The sequence below is a fragment of the Mesocricetus auratus genome, unplaced genomic scaffold, assembly GCF_017639785.1.
Source record: "Mesocricetus auratus isolate SY011 unplaced genomic scaffold, BCM_Maur_2.0 Super-Scaffold_100003, whole genome shotgun sequence".
Classification (NCBI taxonomy): domain Eukaryota; kingdom Metazoa; phylum Chordata; class Mammalia; order Rodentia; family Cricetidae; genus Mesocricetus; species Mesocricetus auratus.
In genome coordinates this window covers 79,981,276-79,999,935 of record NW_024429188.1, presented here as the reverse complement: position 1 = coordinate 79,999,935, position 18,660 = coordinate 79,981,276, and the positions used below count along the sequence as shown (strand labels likewise).

At 39.5% G+C, this 18,660-nt stretch overlaps 1 protein-coding gene across 7 annotated transcripts in view; it reads right to left on the bottom strand.

Annotated features, from left to right (window-relative positions):
* Window positions 1-18,660, bottom strand: part of Pak3 (p21 (RAC1) activated kinase 3) — a 258,495-nt gene that overhangs the window by 191,621 nt on the left and 48,214 nt on the right. For 6 of the 7 annotated variants that reach the window (XM_040744495.1, XM_040744496.1, XM_040744502.1 and 3 more), the window contains exon 2: window positions 17,230-17,324. The gene's annotated coding sequence lies outside the window, so the exon portion shown is untranslated. Of the gene's footprint in view, window positions 1-15,534; window positions 15,586-17,229; window positions 17,325-18,660 lie in introns of all 7 variants that reach the window. The other variant, XM_040744499.1, reaches the window with a different exon arrangement.

Genomic DNA, 18,660 nt, shown 5'->3' with positions numbered 1-18,660 from the left:
TTGATGTCATAGGAGCTCACAGTTAAGAAACTGTCTTGACTGTCAGATAATTTAGGGCTTGATAAAGACTATGGGGAAAATTTAAAATTGGAATGAATGCATTTTGTTTTATGAGATGGCCAAATGCTTATGGAGTCCAGGGGTAGAAGCTTTGACTCATAGGCTCATGGGCCCCAACTGGTATCACTGTTTTGTAACCTGTAGGAGATGGAGCCTTGCTGGAAGAAATGGGTCACTGGGTTAGGCATAGAAGTTCTGTAGACTAGTCCAACTTCTTATTCACTCTCTGATTCTTGATTTCAGATGCAAAGTCACCAATTGCCTCTGGCTCCTTCTCCACAATGATGAATTATAACATACCCTCAAATGGTAGGTCAATAAGAACACCTGTTCCTTTAAGTTGATTCTTTACAGGTATTTTGTTATAGAAAAGTAACCAATAAAAATAAATGCATACCATTGCCTCCAAATTATTTCCTTCCTTTATTTCTTGACCTCACTGTAATCACAGTTTAGAACAAGTTTACCAATGTTCCCCATGGTACAAAATGCAATACTTAATTCTTTTTTAATTTATTTTTAAGTTTAAATTTAGATTAGAAACAAGGTTGCTTCACAAGTCAGTTCCAGGTCCCTCTCTGCTTCCCTCCCCTCCTCCCGTGCCCTCCCCCCAACACCCCCCAATATCCCCTCATTTCCCCAGGGAGGGTGAGGCCCTCCATGGGGGTGTCCACAGTCTGTCATTTCATCCAGGGCAGGGCCCAGACCCTCCCCCCAAGAGTTCAGGGTGAGAATGCATCTCACATTGTTGGATGGGAATCCAAAGTCCATGTGTATACTCGGGATGAATACAGATCTACTACCCAAGGCTCAATAGATTACCTAGGCCTCCTCACTGACACCCCCAGTCAGGGGGTCTTGATCAGTCCCATGCTGGATTCCCAAGCATCAGCCTGGGATTCAAGAGTTAACCCTTGTCAGGTCAGTTTTTTCAGGGGGTTAAACCAGCCCAGTCTTAATCCCTTTGTTCATCAGTCCTCCCTCTCTGTTACTGGCTTTCTTGAGTTCAGCTCAGTGCTTAGCCTTGGGAGTCTGCCTCTTCTTCCATTAGCCACTGAATGAAGGTTCTGTTTCCCAGACTCTCTGGCCATGGGATTGTAGGCTGGCACTCCCCAGATCTATATCTAAAATCCATATATGAGAGAGTACATGCCATGTTTCTCTTTTTGTGACTGGGTTACCTCACTCAGGATGGTTTCTTCTAGTGTCATCCATTTCCCTGCAAATCTCAGGATTCCATTGGTTTTTTTTCTGCTGAATAGTACTCCATTGTGTAAATGTACCACATTTTCTCTATCCAATACAAAAACACACTCAGCAACAGAAAAACAAATATGACACCACCAGATTCTAGAGACTCCACACCAGCAAGACTCCAAAATTCCAGTGCAAATGAAGCAGAAGAGAATGACCTTAAAACCACTTTCATGAAAATGGTAGAGGCCCTAAAAGAGGATATAGGAAAAATCCCTCAAAGAAATGGATGAAAAAACAAACCAAAAAATGCAAGAAATGGAAGAAAAAACAAACCAAAAATGCAAGAAATGGAAGAAAAAACAAACCAAAAATGCAAGAAATGGAAGAAGAAACAAAGCAAAAAAGGCAGGAAATGAAAGAAAAAACAAACCAAAATATGCAAGAAATGTAAGAAAAAGTAAACCAAAAGAATGCAAGAAATGTAAGAAAGAATAAACCAAAAAATTCATAAAAGGCAACAAATGGATGAAAAGATAAACCGAAAATTGCAAGAAACAATGCAAACAGTGCAAGGCTTGAAAACTGAAATAGAGACAATAAAAAAAAAACACAATCTGAAGAAAGGCAGGAAATATAAAAGCTGGGAAAATGGTCAGGTACTACCGATACAAGCATTACCAACAGAATACAAGAGATGGAAGAGAGACTCTCATGTGTTGAAGATACACTAGGAGAAATGGATTCATCAATCAAAGAAAATCTTAAGTCCAACAAATCCTTAACACAAAACATCCAGGAAAAGACCAAACCTAAGAATAATAGGTATAGAAGAAGGAGAAGAAAACCACCTCAAAGGGGCAAAAAACATATTCAACAAAATCATAGAAGAAAACTTTCCCAACCTTAAGAAAGACATGCCAATGAAGGTACAAGAAGCTTACAGAACACCAAATAGAGTGGATCACAAAAAAAGTCCCCTCGCCACATAATAATCAAGACCCCAAATATACAGAATAAAGAAAGAATATTAAGAGCAGCTTAGGAAAAAGGCCAAGTCACATATAAAGGCAGACCTATCAGAATTACACCTGACTTCTCCATGGAATCTCTAAAAGCCAGAAGGTCCTGGATAGATATTCTACCTACACTAAGAGACCATGGATGCCAGCCCACACTACTATACCTGGCAAAGCTCTCAATCACTATAGATGGAGAAAACAAGATATTCTGTGACAAAACTAGATTAAAGCAATATGTATCCACTAACCCAGCCCTACAGAAAGTTTTGGAAGGAAAAATCCAACCCAAGGAAGTTAACTACAACCAGAAAAACATAGGCATTAGAGAATCGCTCTCTACCAATAGCCAAAAGAACAAAGGGGTGAAATTCCACACATAATTCCACCACCAACAACCATTCCAAATCAAAGAAGAATGAGCAATCATTGGTCATTAATATCCCTCAACATTAATGGCCTTAACTCACCCATAAAAAGACACAGGCTAGCAGAATGGATTCAAAGACAGGCAATGCTTAATTCTTAACCCTTGTCAAAGCTGTGGTATCTTCAATGTTGTTAGTTCAGTTAATGACCACTCTATCTTCCTTGAATCACTTTCTTCTCCACTAGTTTTCTTCCTTCTTCTCTTCTTTCTTCTCATTTTCCTTATTTGACTGTATACTTTGTATCATGCTCAATGTAGTCTTGTCACCAAATTATGGGTACCATATCTCTCATAATATGTTCAGTCTTACCATTCATCATTGGCTTTCATATTATGTATTTTGGAAAGGTAGGAAGCCATGAGTAAGTGAAGTCCTGAGTAAATGTACATTTTGAAATGGGCATAGCCTGAAAAGGACCCCAAGAATTCAGCCCCAATGGGCACAGCCATTACTCATATTGGCTAGGCTCAAGAGGAGTAGACAACACTCTTCCCAGAGATCCAAGTATGAAGGTTTATGAATGATTGATCTGTGTGTAAAGACTAGCAACTGCAACTTCTTTCTTCTGTATGTTTGCAGCCTAGATCTCTAGCCTACAAAGACCACCTACAGAGGTGTCCTACTGAGACAGCTAAACACCCCTCTGACCTGTGATATTCTAATAAACATGCTGAGGTTCTAAGTTCCTGAATTAAGTGTTATCAGAAGTCTGCCTGCCCCCAGCTTTGCTGTATGTATGTGTACCAGTCCTTTCTTCATTCATTTGCCATCCCAGCCAAGTTTGCAGGACACAAGCCACACAGGCTACAGCAAATTCTAATGTAACATCAGTACACATTCACTCGGATGAACAATCATTTATTATCTACCTTAGCTTTCCAGATGCTTCCATTCTCCTTTGATCTGTATATTCTCAACAGAGAAGACATAGTGAGCCAATTCAAATCCACTTTAAACTATGCTACTTTGCTAGCTAGTGTTTTGTCAGCTTGACACAATCTAGAGTCATTTAGGAAGAGGAAACATCAATGTAGAAGATATTTCAGCAACATTGGCCCCCTGAGCAAATATTTGGGTCATTTTATTGAATCATGATGACCATGGGAAGACCAGGCTCATTATGAGCTAAGTCAATGGGGACAATGCTACCCCTGGGCAGGTGACCCTGGATAGTATAAGAGAACAAGCTGAGCAAGCCTTTAAGAATAAGCCAGTAAGTACCACTCTTCCACAGTCATTGCTTCAGTTCCGGCTTCTAGATTTCTGCCTTCAGTTCCTGCTCCAGTATCCTTTGTGTGGTAGAATTCTGCACTGAAACCATCTGGTGGTGGGTTTTTTTTGGTTGGCAGACTTTTGAGGACTGCTTCTATTTTACTAGTGGTTATAGGTCTGTTTAATTGCTTATCTGTTCTTGATTTAATTTTGGTGATATCTATCCAGAAAATTGTCCATTTCCTTTAGATTTTCAAATTTTGTGGAGTACAGATTTTCAAAGTATTACCTTAAGATTCTCAGTATCCATGGTTACCTCCCTCTTTTCATTTCTGATTTTGTTAATTTGCATGTTCTCTCTGCCTTTTGGTTAGTTTGGATAAAGGTTTGTCTATCTTGTTGATTTTCTCAAAGAACCAATTCTTTGTTACATTGATTCTTCGTATTGATTTCTTTGTTTAACTTTATTGATTTCAGGCCTCAGTTTGGTTATTTCCTGGTGTCTACTCCTCCGGGGTGAGTTTGCTTCTTTTTGTCTCCAGGGTGAGTTTGCTTCTTTTTGTTTTAGAGCTTTCAGTTGTGCTGCTAATTGTCTAGTGTGATTATTCTCCAGTTTCTTCATGCGAACACTTAGTGCTATGAACTTACCACTACTTTCAAAGTGTCCCATAAGTTTGGGTATGTTGTGTCTTCATTTTTGTTGAATTCTAGGAAGTCTTTAATTTCTTTATTTATTTCTTCCTTGACCCAGGAATGGTGCAATTGTACGTTGTTCAATTTCCATGAGTTTGCATGTTTTCTGCAATTTGTGTCATTGAATTCTAACTTTAAAGCATATTGGTCTCATAAGACACAAGGGGTTATTCCAACTTTTTTGTATCTGTTAAGGTTTGTTACATTGCCAAGTATGCGGTCGATTTTAGAGAAGACCCCATGTGGTGTTGAGAAGAAGGTATATTCTTTTTTATATGGATGGAATGTTCTATAGATGTCTGTTAAACCCAATTGGGTCATAACTTCTGTTATTTCCTTTGTTAAGTTTCTGGCTGGTGGTCCTGTCTAGTGATGAAAGTGGGGTCTTGAAGTCTGCCACTATAACTGTGTGAGGTCTTATGTGTGATTTGAGTTTTAGTAATGTTTCTTTTACGAATGTGGGTGCCTTCATACTTGGGACATAGATGTTCAGAATTGAGACTTCTTCCTGACGAATTTTTCCTGTGATGAATATGAAATGACCTCCTTCATCTCTTTTGATTGATTTTAGTTTGAAATCTGATTTGTTAGATATTAGGATTGATATAACCACTTGGGTTTTTTTGGGTCCATTTGATTGGAAAATCTTTTCCCAACCCTGAGGTAATATCTGCCTTTGAAGCTGAAATGTGTTTCTTGTATGCAGCAGAAGGATGGATTCTGTCTTTGAATCCATTCTGTTAGCCTGTGTCTTTTTATGGGCAAGTTAAGACCATTACTATTGAGGAATATTAATGACCATTAATTGCTCATTCTTGTTTGTTTTGGAATGGTTGTTGTTGTTGGAATTGTATGTGGATTTATCCAGATTTTTTCTGTTGACTGTTGGTAAAGTAGGATTATCTATTGCCTATGTTTTTGTGGGTGCAGTTAACTTCCTTAGGTTGGAGTTTTCCTTCCAGAACTTTCTGTATGGCTGGATTAGTGGATATGTATTGTTTAAATCTGTTTTTGTTATGGAATATCTTGTTTTCTCCCTCTATATTGATTGAAAGCTTTACTGGGTATAAAAGTCTGGGCTGGCATCCATGGTCTCTTAGTGTTAGTATAATATCTACCCCAGGATCTTCTAGCTTTCAGTTTCTATGGAGAAGTCAGTTGTAATACTGATAGATTTGCCTTTATATGTTACTTCACCTTTTTTCTTTTCTGCTCTTAAAATTCTTTCCTTATTCTCTATGTTTGGTGTTTTGCTTATTATATGGTAAGGAGACATTTTTGTGGTCCACTCTAATAGGTGTTCTGCAAGCTTCTTGTACTTTCATTGGCATGCCTTTCTTTAGGTTGAGAAAGTTTTCTTCTATGATTTTGTTTAATATGCTTCCTGCACCTTTGAGTTGGGTTTCCTCACCTTCTTCTATACCTATTATTTTTAGGTTTGGTCTTTACATGGTATCCCATATTTTCAGAATATTTTGTGTTAGGGATTTGTTGGACTTAAATTTTTCTTTGGTCAATGATTCTATTTCTTCTATTGTATCTGCACTGCCTGAGAATCTTTCTTCCGTCTCTTATATTCTGTTGGTTATGCTTGCATCTGTAGTTCCTGATCATTTACCCATCTTTTCTATTTCAAGTATTCCCTCAGATTGTGTTTTTTTAACTGTCTCTCTTTCAGATTTCAAACCTTGCACTGTTTCAATTGTTTCTTGGAATTTTTTGTTTATCTTTTCCTACATTTTTTGAAATTTTTTGTTTGTTTTTTCTTCCATTTCTTTAAGGAATTTTCTCATTACCTCTTTGAGGGTCTGTATCATCTTCATAAACTTATTTTTAAGGTTATTCTCTTCTGCTTCATCTGTGTTGGGATGTTCATGTCTTGCTGGTGTGGAGTCCATTGACTCTGGTGACATCATATTGATCTTCTGTTGTTAAATGTGTTCTTATACTGTTGTCTTCCCATCCCTTCTTCCAGTGGGTGCTGGTGGTGTCTCTCCCTCTCCTGGTGGTACAGGTCCAAGGTTCTCTTCTCGTGGGTGCAAACATGATCTCCTGACTCTGGATGGCCTGGTCTTCTGGGATGGGTTCCCCCATGCATAGTACCCAGGCCTCAAGAGGCCCCGAGCAAGGTACTGGAAGGTGGGCCTGAAACAGGCCCAAGCTCACATCCTCTCATAGATGGAGAAGGTACTAGCACCATGAAGTTGACAGACACTTGATGGCCTGGTCTGCTGGGATGGGCTCCCCTGCTCATAGTCTCCAGGTCTTAGGAGGCTCTGAGAAGGGTACCAGAAGGGACTCTAAACTTTTATCTCTCCAAGAAAATTATCTTGTCTCTGTTTTTCTTTTTTATTTTTATTCTCAGAATTTATAATCTAACATACTATATGCTTTACCCAATTCAAGATGGTATAGCAAAACACCATAGACTAGACATCTTAAATATAAGTACATTTATCAGTGTTTTCAAGGGTATAAAATCCAAGATCAAGATTCAGATGAATTAGAGTGTGGGAACACCAAAGTTCAATTTGAAGCCTTTTCTCTTGTCCCATATGCAGCATTCATGCCTTCATGACTCAGCAGTTTTGGGAAGTGCACTAATCCCATCAGACCAATGCCCCATTCTCAATGCCCAATGTAAGCATTATTATTTTCCCCCAAGTCCCATCTCTAAATTCCATCACATTTTGCATCTGTATTTCAACCTATGAATTTGTGGGAAGACACAAACATTCATTATACAACACTACATACCTATTCCCTAACTTGTCTTACTGATTCAGTCAGTAACATCACATATACAGTACTAAATGCCTGATTGTTTGACTTCCTTATTGGAACTGATGTTTTATAAAGTTTGGGATTTGTATTCGCTTGTGTTCACTATTGTAATCCCTGTGTTTTCAGTAATACTTGGCAAGGGGTATGGACTCAATAAATATTTACTGATTAACTGGATGAAATAAACAATTAATTGTAGCTTGGTGTAAGCACTAAGCAGCAAAGAAACAGACTGATTGACCAGAATGGAGGCCATCAACCTTGGCTGGTTTTTCAAATCACAGTAGGAATATTTGCAAATACAGATGCCTAGAATTCAACCTCCAAAAATCTGCCTTACTTGGTCTAGAAGGGGCCTGGCCACTGCTTTATTTTGATGTTCTCTAAGAGATTCTTCATGAAGAGCAAAACTGAGAACCAATCAGTTTGAATCTAACTGGAAACATGAGAACATACTGAAAACAAAATGCACAGGCAAGACTTAATCTCACCCTGAGACGGTACCTTTTATATGGAAACTTGAAGGGAAAAATAAAGCATCGCCCATTTGTGGTTAAGTTCCTGGTCGAGGACCAGAATAAGAGTGAAAGCACTGGAGGAGAGGAGGCTGGGCGCACAGGGAAGTAGCTGTCCCTCTGGCATCATCAGGTAAACAGGCCAGCTTCCCGGCCTGTGTTCCAGAGCCTGCAGATCTCCTGGGAACTGCACAGAGCTCCCAATCCCGGCGGGAGCATCAGGTAAACAGGCCAGCTTCCCGCCTGTGTTCCAGAGCCTGCAGATCGCCTGGGAACTGCACAGAGCTCCCAATCCCGGCGGGAGCATCAGGTAAACAGGCCAGCTTCCCGGCCTGTGTTCCAGAGCCTGCAGATCGCCTGGGAACTGCACAGAGCTCCCAAGCCCGGAGGGAGCCAAGCACCCCAGACTCCAGATCTTCTCTCCCACCAAAGAGACCAGGAAACTACAGGAGCCAGGGAGACCAGGGGAGTAGCTGTTCCGGATCAGGTACAACAGGACCCAGCATAGGGTCCAGGGGACCAGGTAGGAGGCTAAGCGCCCCAGATTCCTGTTCTTCTTCTCTACCCACGGACCAGCATTTGGACAAGACATAGAAGAACCACCAGATTACTAGACTTACTAGCACCCACCAAAAGGGAACTCTGGTCCCCAGACCAGGAAGGGGCTCTTTCTGCACCCACTAAAAGAAGAGATGGGAAAGAGACAATACAAAAACACAGTCAGCAACAGAAAAACAAATATGACACCACCAGATTCTAGAGACTCCACACCAGCAAGACCCCAATATTCCAACGCGAAGGAAGCAGAAGAGAACGACCTTAAAAGCACTTTCATGAAAATGATAGAGGCCCTAAAAGAGGAAATTGGAAAATCCCTCAAAGAAATGGAAGAAAAAACAAACCAAAAAATGCAAGAAATGGAAGAAAAAACAAACCAAAAAATGCAAGAATTGGAAGAAAAAACAAACCAAAAAAGGCACGAAATGGAAGAAGAAATGAAGCAAAAAATGCAAGAAATGGAAGAAAAAGCAAAGCAAAAAATGCAAGAATTAGAAGAAGAAACATACCAAATAAGGCAGGAAATGGAAGAAGAAACAAAGCAAAAAATGCAAGGAATGGTAGAAAAAACAAAGCAAAAAATGAAAAAAATGGAGGAAGAAACAAACCAAAAAAGGCAGGAAATGGAAGAAGAAACAAAGCACAAAATCCAAGAAATGGAACAAAAAGCAAACCAAAAAATGCAAGAAATGGAAGAAAGAACAAACCAAAAAATTCATAAAAGGCAACAAACAGACGAACAGATAAACAGAAAATTGCAAGAAGCAATGCAAACACTGCAAGGGTTGAAAACTGAAATAGAGACACTAAAAAAAACACAATCTGAAGAAAGGCAGAAAATAGAAAAGCTGGACAAACAGTCAGTCACTACCAATACAAGCATTACCAACAGAATAGAAGAGATGGAAGAGAGAATCTCAAGTGTTGAAGATACATTAGGAGAAATGGATTTATCAACCAAAGAAAACCTTAAATCCAACAAATCCTTAACACAAAACATCCAGGAATTATGGGACACCATGAAAAGACCAAACCTAAGAATAATAGGTATAGAAGAAGGAGAAGAAATCCACCTCAAAGGGGCAGAAGGCATATTAAACAAAATCATAGAAGAAAACTTTCCCAACCTTAAGAAAGACATGCCAATGAAGGTACAAGAAGCCTACAGAACACCAAATAGAGTGGACCACAAAAAAAATCCCTCGCCACATAATAATCAAGACCCCAAACATACAGAATAAAGAAAGAATATTAAGAGCAGCTAAGGAAAAAGGTCAAGTAACATATAAAGGCAGACCTATCAGAATTACACCTGATTTCTCCATGGAAACTCTGAAAGCCAGAAGGTCCTGGATAGATATTCTACCTACACTAAGAGACCATGGATGCCAGCCCAGACTACTATACCCGGCAAAGCTCTCAATCACTATAGACGGAGAAAACAAGATATTCCATGACAAAACAAGATTCAAGCAATATGTGCCCACTAACCCAGCCCTACAGAAAATTTTGGAAGGAAAACTCCAACCCAAGGAAGCTAACTACAACCAGAAAAACATAAGCATTAGAGAATCCCTCTCTACCAACAGCCAAAAGAACAAAGGGGTGAAATTCCACCCATAATTCCACCAACAACAACCATCGCAAATCGAAGAAGGATGAGCAATCAATGGTCATTAATATCCCTCAATATTAACGGCCTTAACTCACCCATAAAAAGACACAGACTACCAGAATGGATTCGAAGACAGAACCCTTCCTTCTGCTGCATACAAGAAACACACCTCACCCTCAAAGACAGACATTACTTGAGAGTTAAAGGTTGTGAAAAAATTTTTCAATCAAATGGACCCAAGAAACAAGCAGGGGTAGCAATCCTAATATCTAACAAACTAGACTTTAAAATAAAATCAATCAAAAGAGATGAAGGAGGTCATTACATACTCATCACAGGTGAAACCCACCAAGACGAAGTGTCTATCCTGAACATCTATGCCCCCAATACAAAGGCATCCACATTCGTTAAAGAAACATTATTAGAACTTAAATCTCATCTAAAGCCCCACACAGTTATAGTGGGAGATTTCAACACACCACTCTCACCACTAGACAAGAATACCAGACAGGAACTCAACAAAGAAGCAAAGGGTCTAATAGAAGTAATGACCCAATTGGGATTAACAGATATCTATAGAACATTTCATCCACATAAAAAAGAATATACCTTCTTCTCACCACCACATGGAACCTTCTCAAAAATCGACCACATACTTGGCAACATATCAAACCTCAGCAGCTACAAAAAAATTGGAGTAACTCCATGCATCTTATCAGACCACCATGCCTTAAAATTAGAATTCAACAACAACACAAATTGCAGAAAACCTACAAACTCATGGAAATTGAATAATGCTCAACTGCACCATCCCTGGGTCAAAGAGGAAATAAAAAAAGAAATTAAAGACTTCCTCGAATTCAATGAGAATGAAGACACAACATACCCAAACCTATGGGACACTTTGAAAGCAGTGCTACGGGGAAGTTCATAGCACTAAGTGCTCACATGAAGAAACAGGAAAACAGTTATACCAGAGAATTAACATCACAGCTAAAAGCTCTAGAACACAAAGAAGCAAACTCCCCAGGAGGAGTAGACGCCAGGAAATAATCAAATTGAGGGCTGAAATCAACAAAGTAGAAACCAGGAAAACAATACAAAGAATCAATGCAACGAAGAGTTGGTTCTTTGAGAAAATCAACAAGATAGACAAACCTTTGTCCAAACTTACCAAACAGCAGAGAGTGAACACGCAAATTAACAAAATCAGAAATGAAAAGGGGGACATAACAACAGACTCTGAGGAAATCCAGAGAATCATTAGGTCATACTTTGAAAACCTGTACTCCACAAAATTCGAAAATTTAAAGGAAATGGATGACTTCCTGGACAGCTATCATTTGCCAAAACTAAATCAAGAACAGATAAGCAATTTAAATAGACCTATAACCCCTATGGAAATAGAAGCTGTCATCAAAAGTCTCCCAACCAAAAAAAGTCCAGGTCCAGATGGCCTCAGTGCAGAATTCTACCACAAATTCAAAGAACAGCTTATACCAATTCTTCTCAAAGTGTTCCACACAATAGAAGCAGAAGGGTCTTTGCCAAACTCTTTCTATGAGGCTTCAATAACCTTGATCCCCAAGCCACACAAAGATACAACCAAGAAAGAGAACTTCAGACCAATATCCCTCATGAACATTGATGCAAAAATACTCAATAAAATACTGGCAAATCGGATCCAAGAACACATCAAAACAATCATTCACCACGATCAAGTAGGTTTCATCCCAGGGATGCAGGGATGGTTCAACATACGAAAATCCATCAACGTAATCCATCATATAAACAAGCTGAAAAACAAAAATCACATGATCATCTCACTAGATGCTGAAAAAGCCTTTGACAAAATCCAACACCCCTTCATGATAAAGGTCTTGGAGAGATCTGGGATAACAGGGACATACTTAAACATAATAAAAGCCATATACAGTAAACCAACAGCCAACATCAAACTAAATGGACAGAAACTCAACGCAATTCCTCTAAAATCAGGAACAAAACAAGGCTGTCCACTCTCTCCATACCTTTTCAACATGGTACTTGAAGTTCTAGCTATAGCCATACGACAACAAAGGGGGATCAAGGGGATACAAATTGGGAAGGAAGAAGTCAAACTTTCACTGTTTGCAGACGATATGATAGTTTACATCAATGACCCAAAGAACTCTACCAGGGAACTCTTACAGCTGATTAACACCTTCAGCAAAGTGGCAGGTTACAAGATCAACTCAAGAAAGTCAGTAGCCCTACTATATACAGATGATAAAAGGGCTGAAAGAGAAATCAGAGAAACATCACCCTTTACAATTGCCACAAACAACATAAAATACCTTGGGGTAACGCTAACCAAACAAGTGAAAGACCTGTATCGTAAGAACTTTGAATCTTTAAAGAAAGAAATTAAAGAAGCCCTCAGAAAATGGAAAGATCTCCCATGCTCTTGGATAGGTAGGATCAATGTAGTAAAAATGGCAATCCTGCCAAAAGCAATCTACAGATTCAATGCTATCCCCATTAAAATCCCAGCACAATTCTTCACAGACCTTGAACGAACAATAATCAATTTTGTATGGAAAAACAAAAGACCCAGGATAGCCAAAACAACCCTGTTCAACAAGGCAACGTCCGGAGGCATCACTATCCCTGACCTCAAGCTCTATTATAGAGCTATAGTCCTGAAAACAGCTTGGTATTGGCACAAAAATAGACAGGCAGACCAATGGAATCGAATTGAAAATCCGGGTATTAACCCACACACGTACGAACATCTGATCTTTGACAAAGAAGCTAAAAATATACAATGGAATAAAGAAAGCATCTTCTACAAATGGTGCTGGCATAATTGGAGACTGGCATGTAGAAAAATGCGGATCGATCCATGTTTATCGCCATGCACAAAACTTAAGTCCAAATGGATCAAAGACCTCAACATAAATCCAGCCACACTGAACCTCTTAGAAGAGAAAGTGGGTGGTACCCTTGAACGAATTGGTACAGGAGACAGCTTCCTGAACATAACACCAGTAGCACAGACAGTGAGATCAACAATTAATAAATGGGACCTCCTGAAACTGAGAAGCTTCTGTAAGGCAAAGGACACAGTCAGCAAGACAAAAAGGCAGCCCACAGAATGGGAAAAAATATTCACTAATCCCACATCTGACAGAGGGTTGATCTCCAAAATTTACAAAGAACTCAAGAAGCAAGTCTCCAAAACAGCAAAGGACCCAATTAAGAAGTGGGCTGCAGAACTAAATAGAGAGTTTTCAATAGAGGAGTCTAAAATGGCTGAGAGGCACTTGAGAAAGTGCTCAACATCCTTAGCCATCCGGGAAATGCAAATCAAAGCAACTCTGAGATACCATCTCACTCCTGTCAGAATGGCTAAAATCAAAAACACCAATGACAATTTATGCTGGAGAGGATGTGGTGAAAGGGGGACACTCCTCCATTGCTGGTGGGAGTGCCAACTGGTTCAGCCACTTTGGAAAGCAGTATGGAGATTCCTCAGAAAAATGGGAATAAACCTACCACAAGACCCAGCAACTGCACTCTTAGGCATATATCCAAAAGATGCCCATTCATATAACAAAGATGTCTGTTCCACTATGTTCATAGCAGCTTTATTTGTAATAGCCAGAACTTGGAAGCAACCTATATGTCCCTCACCCGAAGAATGGATAGAGAAAATGTGGTACATCTACACAATGGAGTACTATTCAGCAGAAAAAAATAATGGAATCAGGAGATTCGCAGGCAAATGGATGACACTAGAAGAAACCATCCTGAGTGAGGTAACCCAGTCACAAAAAGAGAAACATGGCATGTACTCTCTCATATATGGATTTTAGACATAGATCTGGGGAGTGCCAGCCTACAATCCTATGGCCAGAGAGTCTGGGAAACAGAAACTTCATTTACTGGCTGGTTAAGTACTGAGCTGAACTCAAGAAAGCCAGTATCAGAGAGGGAGGATTAAGTCAGAGGATTAAGACTGGGCTGGTTGAACCCCCAGAAACAGCTGACCAGACAAAGGTTAACTCTTGAATCCCAGGCATCAGCCTGGGAATCCAGCATGGGACTGATCAAGACCCCCTGAATCTGGGTGTCAGTGAGGAGGCCTAGGTAATCTATTGAGCCTTGGGCAGCAGATCAGTACCCATCCCAAGTATACACACGGTCTCTGGACTCCCATAGAACAATGTGAGGTGCACTCTCACCCTGAACTCTTGGGGAAGGGTCTAGGCCCTGCCCTATATGAAATGACAGACTATGGACACCCCCATGGAGGGCCTCACCCTCCCTGGGGGAATGAGGGGATAACGGGGGGGATGGGGGGAGGGCACGGGAGGAGGGGAGGGAAAGGGAGAGGGACCTCGTACTGACTTGTGAAGCAACCTTGTTTCTTATCTAAATTTAAAATGGAAAATAAAAAAAATGTTAATAAAAAAAAAGAGTGAAAGCACTGGAGTACAATTGAGTTTGGTGTGTTCTCAGAACAGAAGGTTATTGTGGATGGTACAAAGCAGGAAAAAAAGAGTGGTACAAGATGAGATTAGGAAGGTACACAGGAACTACATTATTCCAGGCTCATTAAACTATGCAAACTAAAAGATAACTTACTTAATGAGATGAGAACTGTGAGATTTTTGAGGATGATGTGATCTGATTTGCTGTGTTGCATAAAGGCATCAGTAAACACAGAAAGAACTCAAGAGGCTACCTTGGTAGTCTAAGAGGCTGAACTGGGTTCATGACTAAGGATGCTCCCTGATGTCTAGATGGCAGAAGTCTGAGAGTGGCATACAAATCCACTCTACTCAGGTAAAGTCACATAGATGGTCAGTGTTTCCAGATAATTTCAACATTTCATAACATAACATTCATTGTTGATCAGGTAGTGGAAAAGGAGTTATCTACCCAGAAAATAATCTAATCAGAAAGAGACCTTTTTTATATAATAGCAACATTTCCTCATACAAAGAACTCCTGTAATTTGCAGTACTGACACTTTTATGTTTTCTGGGAGATTAAGACATGAACATCCACAGAAGTGGCAGATGAATAAACAACTATTCAAAAGGAGATATAAACAAAAACCAGTAACTGATATCTTTTGTTTGACACTGAGCTTATGCTGAGCACTGTCATGGGCTTTGCACTTGTTTCCATTTAGACTCTATCACTACTCAATAGTGTAGGGAATATGACATCCCATGATGATGATGGCAATAGTAGAGGTTAGCAGTCACTTGAATGCTTAGTATCAGCCAATCATTAAACAAGGTGTTTTGACATATATTATTTAGGTAAATGTTCATTCTACACATGAGGATAACTAGAGCCAGACAGGATAAATGATTCATCCCAAGTCACAGAACTAGGCAGTTGCAGTTCAGAAATGATCTTAGAGTTACAAAAATTCACAGCAGATGTCTCTCTCCTACCTTGTCTGGAAGATACATGTACATAGTGAGCAGGCCATGGCAGAATACACACTTGGAGATAAAAAAGAAGGGCATTATGAGGGGTCTAGAAAATCACCCCACTTGGATGGATTGAGAGTGTATAATGAGAAATAATGGTTCATGGACAAGGCAGTTCTTAATCATATCACTTGTGTCAGTTAGGACCTGCAGCTTCCCATCAAAATTATTTGTCATTTAAATCTTCATCATGAAGTGCTTGACATTTTAAAGCCTCAATTTCTCAACACTTATCAGAGAAGTTTCTTCTTACAGCAGAGGTGATGAATACAGAAATCCACAACTGGTCAATGTGCACATAATAAGGGACTTTGGAGCGGTCAGCACAAATAGGACATCTGTAGTAAACCCCACTCACAAAGCCTGTCAGATGCACATATGAAAGCACAATAGCTATGGCAGCATGAACAAGGCATGCATAAGTTCAAGCCAAACAAAATCCCAACATGGGGATGTAGGCATGAATTCCAAAGCATAGCTGCAGAGCTATTGCCATTTGATGGCTTCTGGGAGAGAGGGAGAGTCAGCTGTTTTTAATAGTGTATCCTCTAGTATATTGACCACACTTCAGAGTCAGACATCCGAGAGTAGTTGGCCAACACAAACAGACTTGATGTTTTTTTTAATGAGAAAAACATAGAAAGAGATAAAGAGAGAACATGAAGTTGGGTGGGTAGGGAGGTAAGGGTTGATCTAGGAGAAATTGTGGGAGGGGTAAATTTGATCAAGATACATTATATATAATTCTCAATGAAATAATAAAAATATCAAAAAGAGTCATAACCTCACTCCAAGTTACAACAAAGAATACACTGTCCAACTCAAATCCTGATGAATAATAATTTTGGCTCATGATAAATCAGTAAATTGATAGCTGCACAATCTTATTTTCTTTCTTAGGTAGAAATGGCTCTTGGGAAATTATGACACTGATAAAATATTTGAAAAAAGGCAAGAGGATGAAGAACCTTAGCACTGTTCATCAAGTCAACAAAGAAAGCTCATCTCGCCATAGTATGTGTAACAAGATTAACTGCTAGTGATCTAAATGCCTATCAATACGAGGTTGATGAGGCAAAATATAAAACAGCCACAAACAATAACACTATATTTTGGAAACAAAGTAGAACTATGTGTTCTGATAAGGAAAGATTTTTCAAAAGTATGTTAAGTAGGGGGTGGGGAATCATAGAGCTGTTTATATATTCATCAAACTAGCTAAATATATCTATCAGAGTATCAGAATAATATATGGACTTTCACTTTCAGTGTATGCTATTGGCCTTTATAAACAGCACACAATACTTTTACAATTATAAAGAATACTTGCATTTCCATTGTGCAAGATAAACAAGCAAAATTCCATCTCGGATTATCCTTAATCTATCTTGTCTTTTGTAACACTGTCAGTGTTCATACATTGGATTCAGTAATGCATTTGGCATTATATAAGTTTCTCCTATGACTTTTCCATGAATGAACTGAGGTAAAACAATAATGTCTTAACCAGACTATAATGTAGCCCAATGGAGTGGCAATTGATTAAAAAATTTTACCCACAGCATAGGTGGCAGCCAGTAGAAAGGTCTCCAGAGAAGGAGCATGGGGCTTTTCCAACTTCATTAATAATTTAAATGATATATAAAATGTACTTACCACGTCGGAAGATGACTCAAAGCTGGCAGAGTATCAAATACGTTGAAGAACAAAATTGAGATTCAGTGTGAACTCAGATGGGCTGGGATACTGGGCTAAAATTAAAAAGGTGAAATGTAAATAAAATAAAGAAAAATGAGTCAGCCAAAAACCTTAGAAGTCTATTTTGTGACACTGGAAGAAAGGACAGTATTTCAGAAGCAGCTCATACTCAAACTGACCAAACAACCAACAAAAGTTTAAAGCTTGACTTGACCCACAAACATAATTTGGGCCAACAGTTTAATGAAGGTGGCATATTTAGCTGGTAAAGTGCCAGAGCAGCATTTTAGGATGTAGTAATTAAAGTAGCATTTCTAGATCCAAAACGTGGTTGTTGTCCTGCAGCCTCCAACATTCCTCCTTAGGAGCTCTTGCTCACTTCTAAACAGCACATCTTTAGAGGGTCACTGGAAAGATAAAAAACCTCCCAATAAGAGACAGATTGGGGAAAAACAAAACAAACCACCAGCCTGTAGCAGGAAAGGTTTTGGAAGACACTTGAGCCCTATGAAGTAGGATGGTTATGTATGAGGCGCTCACTTGCCTACTGCTTTCATGTAAAAGATATGCCCTTTTCTTGGGTTACTTGGGCAAAAGGATCACTGCCACCCTATAGTGGCAAGAAGGCAGGTTGCACAATAAGTCCATCAGAAAGGTTTTCTGACCTTGAGAAGGTCTTGCTGGAGGCTGGGCAGGCTGATGAGGCAAGAGGGTTTCAAGTCCTGGCTTCATGAACCAATGCCAGTGGCAGAATTGTCCTAATGAGCCCTCTTTCAGCTTCAAGGGACTACATTTGTTTTCCTGAGTCACTATGACATTCCTTTCTGTGTACTCCCTACTATACAAGGAGCCCACATTCTGCAGTTCACAGAGTATTGAGGGCAGCATTGTAGGACTTACTGGGCTTCTATCTCATTTATTATTGTTCCAAGACAACTGAGGGGTAGGATCTTGCTGCTTAACAGAGAGGCAGATGACTGAGATATATCAACTCAAGTTCCTACTTGAATGAGTTTCTTCAGTTCTTTCTACCTCCCTGCAAATAACAGTCATCACATTAACTAAAAAACCCTAAAACATCCAGTCTCAGTGACCTGTATAATCTTCTGTTCCATTACCATTCCCTCATTTGAATTCACTCCTGCAACACAGACTTCTAAGTACTTTATGAAATGACAAGCACCAGTCTGACTTGGGGACTGAGTTCTTGCTGTTCTTTCTGCTTACAACATTTTCCCTTGAGGTGCCTGCATGGATCACTCTATCATCTCCTTCAAGGCTCAACTCAGATCACCTACTCAGTGAAGCTGTTTCTGACTACCATTTTAAAATCTGTGTTGTGCAGGTTTCTACATTCAACAATTCCAACCGCTTTACATACTGCTTTTT